The following is an 8,649-nucleotide window of genomic DNA, read 5'->3' on the forward strand; positions in this document are numbered from 1 at the left end:
TCAATCCACAAGGATGACGAGGTACATGTCGACTGCCACCTTCTCCTTGGGAGCTTCGCCACAAATACAACGTGCGCTCCATCCCACTCCGCAAGGACGACGAGGTGCAGGTCGACTGCCACCTTCTCCTTGGGAGCTTCGCCACAAATACAGCGTACGCTCCATCCCACTCCGCAAGGACGATGAGGTGCAGGTCGGCTGCTGCCTTCTCCTTGGGAGCTTCGCCACAAATACAACATGCGCTCCATCGCCGACCCGCAAGGACGACGAGGTGCAGGTCGACTGCTACCTTCTCCTTCGGAGTTGCGCCACAAATACAAAAGTTGTCTCGAGTGAAGAACGAGTTCCACTCGACGGAGGATTCATGAAGATATTCAACGATAAACCAAGTTCAGATAAATCCTAAAGGTTCCAGACCACAGATCGAAGTGCTCGGGCATTCAGCCCGAAAGACTTTAACGGTTACAAAAACCACTCGGCATTCCGAGGCAAATTTAAGGTGGGGCATAAAAGTTTGTTCACTCCGCAGGAGGAGGACTGGCAGGCTCGACGAACTCGTCCAGGTCGACACCGTCGGCGATACGAGTGGCTGCAGCAATAAAAGTCTCCATAAAAGATCGGAAGTCATGCCTCTAGGTGTTGGCGACCTTGATTGCTGCCAGCTTATCTTGTCACACCTCCTTGCAGTGGACACGAACCAAAGACAGAGCTATATCAGCACCACACCAGGCAGAAGATTTCTTCCACTCCTGCACTCGATCAGGGATCTCGTTAAGTCGAGTCATCAGGGACTCAAGATCATTCTGGAGCGTGGCCTCTGGCCAAAGTGCCGTGTCGATCCGTGACGTGGCGACCTTCAGCTGAGCCAAGTAGTCCACAACACCATCGATGCGGGATTCCAGTCGGAGCAGATTCATGGCAGTTTCATCTTTCACGGGAGAATTGATTGGGTCCAAACCTGGCTCAATCCGCCCAGTCTCCTCCTCGAAGTTCTGGCAAAACTCTACATTCACGATCCAAGGATAAGTCAATTTTCGTATGCTGGGTCAACAAAAAACATCAGTCGGAACAAAATGTATACCTTCAAGCTTGATGAACAACTTCTTGGCAAGGCTCCTCAGATAGCTCTCCAGATCGTCCCTCCTGCGAGCGATGCCTTCCATCTTCTCATACCGGTTGAGATTGTCCTTCTTCAAGCGCGTGCACTCTTTGTTGGCTTCGTTCAGAGCAGATTTCATCTTGGTGTTCTCTTCTTCCAATTGGCCGACCGAAGCCAGTTTCTGTTCAGCCAGAGCGGTTCTGTCGTCAGCTTCCTTTTGAGCAGCAGCCAAATCCTGATCCTTCTTCGCCAGAGCTTCTCTCAGTTTTTCTGCAAAGAAATGGTGCTTGATTCAGAAAGAGCAGAAGGGTACTCAAGCCTAAGACAAACCAGTCGACAAGCTCGTCTTACCATTGGCGATGTCCTTGGCCTTTTGCAGCTCTGTCTTGGCCAATTCCAAGTCAAGGTTCAGTTGGATCTGCTATTTCTCCAAGTCAGCAAAGCGAGCTCCAAGATCACAAGATTTCTGCAATCAGGGAGGAGAAGTTATTTTACAGCAAAAAACGACAAAGACAATAAATACTAAGACTACGATCGATTGCCCGCAGTCCACCATAGTCTCGGGGACTACACCCAGTGGGTGCACTTTGCGTGCCCCCACCGGTTCTGATCCCACTCGACTGGCCCGCCGGAGTCGAGTGCGGGGAGTAAAAAAGAGAGAGAAAGAAGAGCTCAGACCATAGAACTCAGACCACAGTCGACTGCCAGCAGTCGACTGCGGTCTCGGGTACTACACCCAGTGGGTGCACTTGGCGTGCCCCCACTGGTTCTGATCCCACTCGCCCAGACCGAGTAGAAGAGACAAACTACTAGTTCGGTTTACACTCGACGCAGCCAGACCACATCGAGCGAAAGAATCAAAATACAAAGACTACAATCGACTGCCAGCAGTCCACCGTAGTCTCGGGGACTACACCCAGTGGGTGCACTCAGCGTACCCCCACTAGTTCAAAAATTTAATCAACGCACCCAGTGGGTGTATAGATGCAAAGATTTTCGGAAAGAGAGTCTTCAGATAGCATATCCTAACAGAACAAGCGGTGACCAACTAACCTGAACGTTACTTTGGAGAGTCGAGCTGGCGTCGTAGGCGGCCTAACTGGCGTCCCGCACCGTCTTCATCTTCTCCATCATAATGCCCGCCTGGCGTATGGCTTCCTTGGCAGCATTCACTTCGTCCTCTGGGACATGATGGGTCGCAAAAACTGAAGGTGGGTCGACAGGGGCCTGAGCAGTCGATGAAGAAGGCAAGACACTCGACAATGGCACGGCGAAGGTAACGGAACCCCGATTGGCATCACCAGCGTCCTGAACGACTGGTTCCGTCCTCAGCGTCGACTGTGGTACCTTGCTTGCAGGAGCTTGCCTATTTTTCCTCGTCAAAGGCCTCTCGGGCTCTTCATCCTCATCATCGGGGAGGTCAATAATGTTAGGAGCTGTTCAAAGTTCAATCGCCAAAATCACATCACCCAATGGTACACATTGCAGTTGAGTCGACCAAATAAAGACAGAATGGCAGAAATCATACCCAGATTGGAAGTGACTGCATCCTCCATTACCTCATCCTCGTCCCTATAAGCTGAGGTCTCGGAAGTAGCAGTGCTGCCAGTTCCAAAGTTCGTCTGGTTAAATCAAGAAAAAACAAACAGCACGGGGCGTCGAGTGAATACAAAGGGAGACCCTCACGCAGAAGCGGCGGGGATGTCAATCTTAATCTTCGGCAACGCCTTCCGAGGTTTCGCTCTACAACTTTGGGATGCTTTGATGCTTTTTCAGTTGGGGTTGGTGAAGAGGTCCGAGGACGCTTTGAAGACTGACCAGCCTGAGCAATCGCCTTTTCACGGGTGCTCGGTCGCTCTTGGTCAAGCTTGGATCGCCTCTCCTTGCGAGGAGGCGACTCGACTTCTTCTTCGTCACTTGAGTCATCACTTTCTTCGTCCCCTTCACCGTCAGAATACCATTCACCACTATCGTCGCCGCTCGCCTCTCCTTCCAAGCCTTGCTCTTGCTCTCCGTTGGGCATTGAATACATTTCGATAAGAGCCTGAAAGAAAGCAGGAAGAATAAAGTCAGTTGACAAAGTATAGACAGCTGCGCGAGTGAATTCAGATTACAATCAAAGCTCAGAATCGGACCTTCTCTGGTACATGGGACTGGTCGAATGGAGGAACTCTCCTGGCTCCCCTGGGGTTGTCCTTGTTTCCGGTCATGCCCGACAGCCACTTCTCCAGTGTGTCGTCACCGACCTCCTCCGGGTGAATCCGAGTGGAGTCGTCAAGACCCAAATACATCCACATCGGATGGTCTCGGGCTTGAAGAGGCTGGATGCGCCGCTGAAGGAAAACCTCCAAGAGATCCATACCGGTGACCCCGTCACGGATAAGCTGGACCACTCGTTCGACCAGCACCCTAACCTGCGCCTTCTCCTCCGGGAGCACCTTCAAAGAGGAAGGTTTCCTCACTCGGTCCATGGTAAAAGGAGGGAGGCCAGTCGACTGCCCTGGCGTCGGTTGGTCTTTGTAGTAAAACCAGGTCGACTGCCATCGGCGAACCGAGTTGGGAAGAATCATGGATGGAAAGGAACTTTTCCCTCTCATCTGAACACCAAGACCCCCACACATCTGAATCACTTGTGTTCTCTCGTCACTCGGATTGGCCTTTTTCACCGTCTGAGAACAACAGGTGAAAATGTGCTTGAAAAGACCCGAGTGAGGCTGACAACCCAAGAAATTCTCGCACAAAGACACGAAAGCAGTGAGATACACGATTGTGTTGGGAGTGAAGTGGTGGAGTTGTGCCCCAAAGAAATTCAGAAATCCCCGAAAGAAAGGGTGAGGAGGCAAGGAAAATCCACGGTCGACGTGGGTGGCAAGGAGAATGCGCTCACCCTCCCGAGGTTGCGGCTCGGATTCCTTCCCCGGAAGCCGCACCGATCCATGGGGGATCAGCCCTCCTTCGGCTAGGTCGTCGAGGTCTTCTTGGCGGATCGTCGAGCGGATCCAGTCGCCCTGGATCTAGCCTTTCGGCGGGCCGGCTCGCGAGGAAGATCCACCCCGACTGGTCGCCTTCCCTTTCGCCTTTGCCGTCGCCTTCTTCGCCCGCTCCAGAGCCGCCGTATTCTCCTTCCCCATCATCGCTGGCGAGACGCGTATGGAGCGGCAGCGCTGGGGCGATCGCGAGCGCGACGAAGAAGCCTGAAGAGGAGAAGAGGAAATGGGAACGCACTATTCCAGAAACCCCGGTCCGACGCCTTATATGAGGTTGCTTCCGAGTGGCTGACTGGTAGGCCCGGGCGGTCCTGTCAAATCCCGTAACAATCGCGCGCACGATACATGGCGAAAAAGGTGGCGCGGAGATCGAGGCAGCTCCGCCCTATCCCATCCGATTACTGTGGCCTTCCCCGTCCCGCGCGCTTCCCAAAATTCGAATCCCGCGAAATCTGCGGGCAACAGAACAACTTGTCAGACGGAAGATCTCCTCCACACCGTCACTCGAAGCTTTTCAAGTAAAGAAACTCACTCGACAAAAAACTAAGAATGGATCAAGGCGACTGAAAAGGAAGTTGTCGTCATCACTCAGGATCATTGATCCGAAACAAGATATGCTCATGGCATGAAAAATGAGTCGGAGAAGTTCTCAACAACTTCCCCACTCAAACCTCGATCCATTCGGGGGCTAATGATGAAGCTATGTACCTAGGGTAGGGTCATGGACCTGTCCCAACTGCCCTACCCAAGGACATCTCTAGAAGAAATCACCTTTCAATCGACTTGGAGGTGTTCCACTCGACAGACTCGACGACACTCGACCAAGAAGCAATCACTCGACCAAGATCCAACCACTCGACGGCCAGGAGACCTAAAGGCACTCCGCACGCTAACGGTCGGTTATTAAGTAGCTTTTATGGTCATCATAGCACTTTATTAGGGGCGTTACCAGTAACGCCCGACCTTAATGTATTTAAAACCCTGCACAACTGAGGGCCGGAGGGGTCTGGCGAACTCTATATAAGCCACCCCCTCCTCAGTGTAAAGGGTTCGCACCCCTGTAATTCATACACGCATAATCCAGTCGACTGCCTCCGGGCTCCGAAACATAGGGCTATTACTTCCTCCGAGAAGGGTCTGAACTCGTAAACCTCGTGTGCTTACAACTACTCCATAGCTAAGATCTTGCCTCTCCATACCTACCCCCTACATTGATGTCAGACTTAGAACCACGACACCCGCTGATGGGTTGCAGTGGAGAAAAATCGAAAGAAAGTACTGGAAGGAGTTTGCAGATGATGCAAGGAGCGTATGGTTTGGTCTAAGCGCAGATGGCATTAATCCTTTTGGGGAGCAGAGCAGCAACCATAGCACCTGGCCTGTGACTCTATGTTTGTATAACCTTCCTCCTTGGTTGTGCATGAAGCGGAAGTTCATTATGATGCCAGTGCTCATCCAAGGCCCTAAGCAACCCGGCAATGACATTGATGTGTACCTAAGGCCATTAGTTGAAGAACTCTTACAACTGTGGAATGGAACAGGTGTACGTGTGTGGGATGAGCACATGGGGGAAGAATTTGACCTAAAGGCGTTGTTGTTCGTGACCATCAATGATTGGCCTGCTCTCATTAACCTTTCAGGACAGACAAACAAGGGATACCGTGCATGCACGCACTGTTTGGACAATACCGACAGTATATATTTGGCTAATTGTAAGAAGAATGTGTACCTGGGACATCGTCGATTTCTTCCGAGCAGGCATCCCGTAAGAAAGAAAGGCAAGCATTTCAAAGGTGAGGCGGATCACTGGACGAAGCCTCGCCACTGTACTGGTGCTGATGTACATGATATGGTCAAGGATTTGAAGGTGGTCTTTGGAAAGGGTCCAGGTGGACAACCTGTTCCGAATGACGCTGACGGACGCGCACCCATGTGGAAGAAGAAATCTATATTTTGGGACATGCCCTATTGGAAAGACCTAGAGGTCCGCTCCGCAATCGACGTGATGCACGTGACGAAGAATCTTTGTGTGACCCTGCTTGGCTTCTTGGGCGTATGGGAAGACAAAAGATACACCTGAGGCATGGGAGGACCAGCAACGTATGCACAGAAAAGACGGCATACATCAGGGTCATGCAAGCTACGCTCTTACCAAAGAAGAGAAGGAAATCTTCTTTGAATGCCTGCTCAGTATTAAGGTACCGTCTAGCTTCTTGTCGAATATAAAGGGAATAATAAACATGGCAGAGAAAAAGTTCCAGAACCTAAAGTCTCATGACTGCCACGTGATTATGACGCAACTACTTCCGGTTGCATTGAGGGGGCTTCTATCGGAAAACGTTCGATTAGCCATTGTGAAGCTATGTGCATTTCTCAATGCAATCTCTCAGAAGGTAATCGATCCAGAAATCATACCAAGGTTAGAGAATGATTTGGTGTAATGTCTTGTCAGTTTCGAGTTGGTGTTCCCACCATCCTTCTTCAACATCATGACGCACGTCCTAGTTCACCTATGCGAAGATATTAACGTTTTGGGTCCTGTATTTCTACACAATATGTTCCCCTTTGAGAGGTTCATGGGAGTCTTAAAGAAATATGTTCATAACCGTGCTAGGCCAGAAGGAAGCATCTCCAAGGGCCATGAAAATGAGGAGGTCATTGAGTTTTGTATTGACTTTATTCCTGACCTTAAGCCGATTGGTGTTCCTGAATCGCGGCATAAGGGCAGACTGGATGGAAAAGGAACACTAGGAGGGGAACAAATAATATGTATGGACGAACATTCTCTCACTGAAGCACACTACACAGTTCTACAGAATTCCGCCTTGGTGGCTCCGTATATGGATGAACACAAGAATTTTCTACGCTCCAAACACCCAGAGCGGTCTGATGACTGGATTACACGTGAACAAATCAGGAGTTTTGCCAGCTGGTTGTAGACACGTACCATGCATGACGCCTCTATTGAAGATGACATGTACTTGTTGTCCCAGCTACCATCTTTGAATATAATGACTTTCAAAGGGTACGAGATAAATGGTAATACATTTTACACGATCGCCCAAGATAAGAAGAGCACCAACCAAAACAGTGGTGTCCGCTTTGATGCAGAAACCAAGACAGGAAAGGAAACATATTATGGTTATATACATGACATATGGGAACTTGACTATGGACGTGGTTTGAAGGTCCCTTTGTTTAGGTGCAAATGGGTCAATATGACACGAGGCGGGGTAACGGAAGACCCACAGTACGGAATGACAATAGTGGATCTCAACAATCTTGCGTATGCAGATGAACCATTCGTCCTAGCCAATGATGTGGCACATGTTTTCTATGTGAAGGACATGTCTACCAAGCCAAGAAAAAGAAAAGATAAGGAAGCGAATGCATCGTACGATGAGCCAAAGCGGCACATAGTTCTTTCTGGGAATAGAAACATCATGGGAGTGGATGACAAGACAGACATGTCAGAAGATTATGAGAAGTTTGATGAAATTGCTCCATTCACAGTGAATATTGACCCGAGCATCCCGTTAAATGATGAAGATTTTCCATGGTTAAGGCGCAAAGGGACACACGCGAAGAAAAAGTTTCACACCCAAAGATCTGGGATGTGATCGGCTTCACTATGATCACTTTCTTCTGTGTTTCACACCCAGGAGGGAATCTTTGTAATAGTTAGGGTAGTTATGTGTTTTGGCATTTGAAACGCGAAGAAATTTTATGTGCAAACAAATTATTTCATGCCTTTACTGATTTTTAAAGTTAAGTTATTCACAAACTAGTGATTCACACTAATTTCAAATAATTCAAAATTTAAACTATTCAAATTTGAAAACTATGGGCACTAACAGAAAGTTTGTAATTTTTTGTACCTAAAGCAAAAATATTCACAAAGAAACTCTAAATACACAAAAAACAACTCAAAAATAAATAAAGCAAAAAAATAAAATAAAAAAAAGCCCGCCCATTGGGCCAGAGCGGCCTGCATACGACTAGAAACCCAACCTGTTGTTGGGCCAGGATGCAGGCCCGCAAAGGCCCAGTAGGCCCACAGGGCAGCACAGAACATGTAGGCCCAATAGGCCTGCTTTGGAGAGGAGCTCGAGAGAGCTACCGCGCGGGGGTTTATAAACCAGTGCGGACACCCCTCGGCTAGCGAGGTGGGACTAAACTTGCCGCACCACACCTGCGCCAGCGCACCCCCTTTAGTACTGGTTCGTGGCACCAACCGGTACTAAAGGGGGGCCTTTAGTACCGGTTGGAGCCACCACCCGGTACTAAAGGGGGTGCGCTTCCCGCAGCTTGGCCTGGCCAAAACAGGCCTTTAGTACTGGTTGGTGGCTCCAACCGGTACTAAAGGTCCATCCTATATAACTAAACACTTCAAAAATTTCAGTTTCTCATTTGCTTCTTCTCCTCTGCCCCGTCGCCCGCCGCCCCCGTCTTCATATCCCTCGTCGCCGCCCCGTCCCCATCGTTGCCGCCCCGTCGTCCCCGTCATCGCCGCCCCGTCGTCCCCATCCCCGTCGTCCTCGTCGTCACCGCCGCCCCGTCCCG

This window comes from Triticum dicoccoides, chromosome 2A, assembly GCF_002162155.2.
Source record: "Triticum dicoccoides isolate Atlit2015 ecotype Zavitan chromosome 2A, WEW_v2.0, whole genome shotgun sequence".
Lineage (NCBI taxonomy): Eukaryota > Viridiplantae > Streptophyta > Magnoliopsida > Poales > Poaceae > Triticum > Triticum dicoccoides.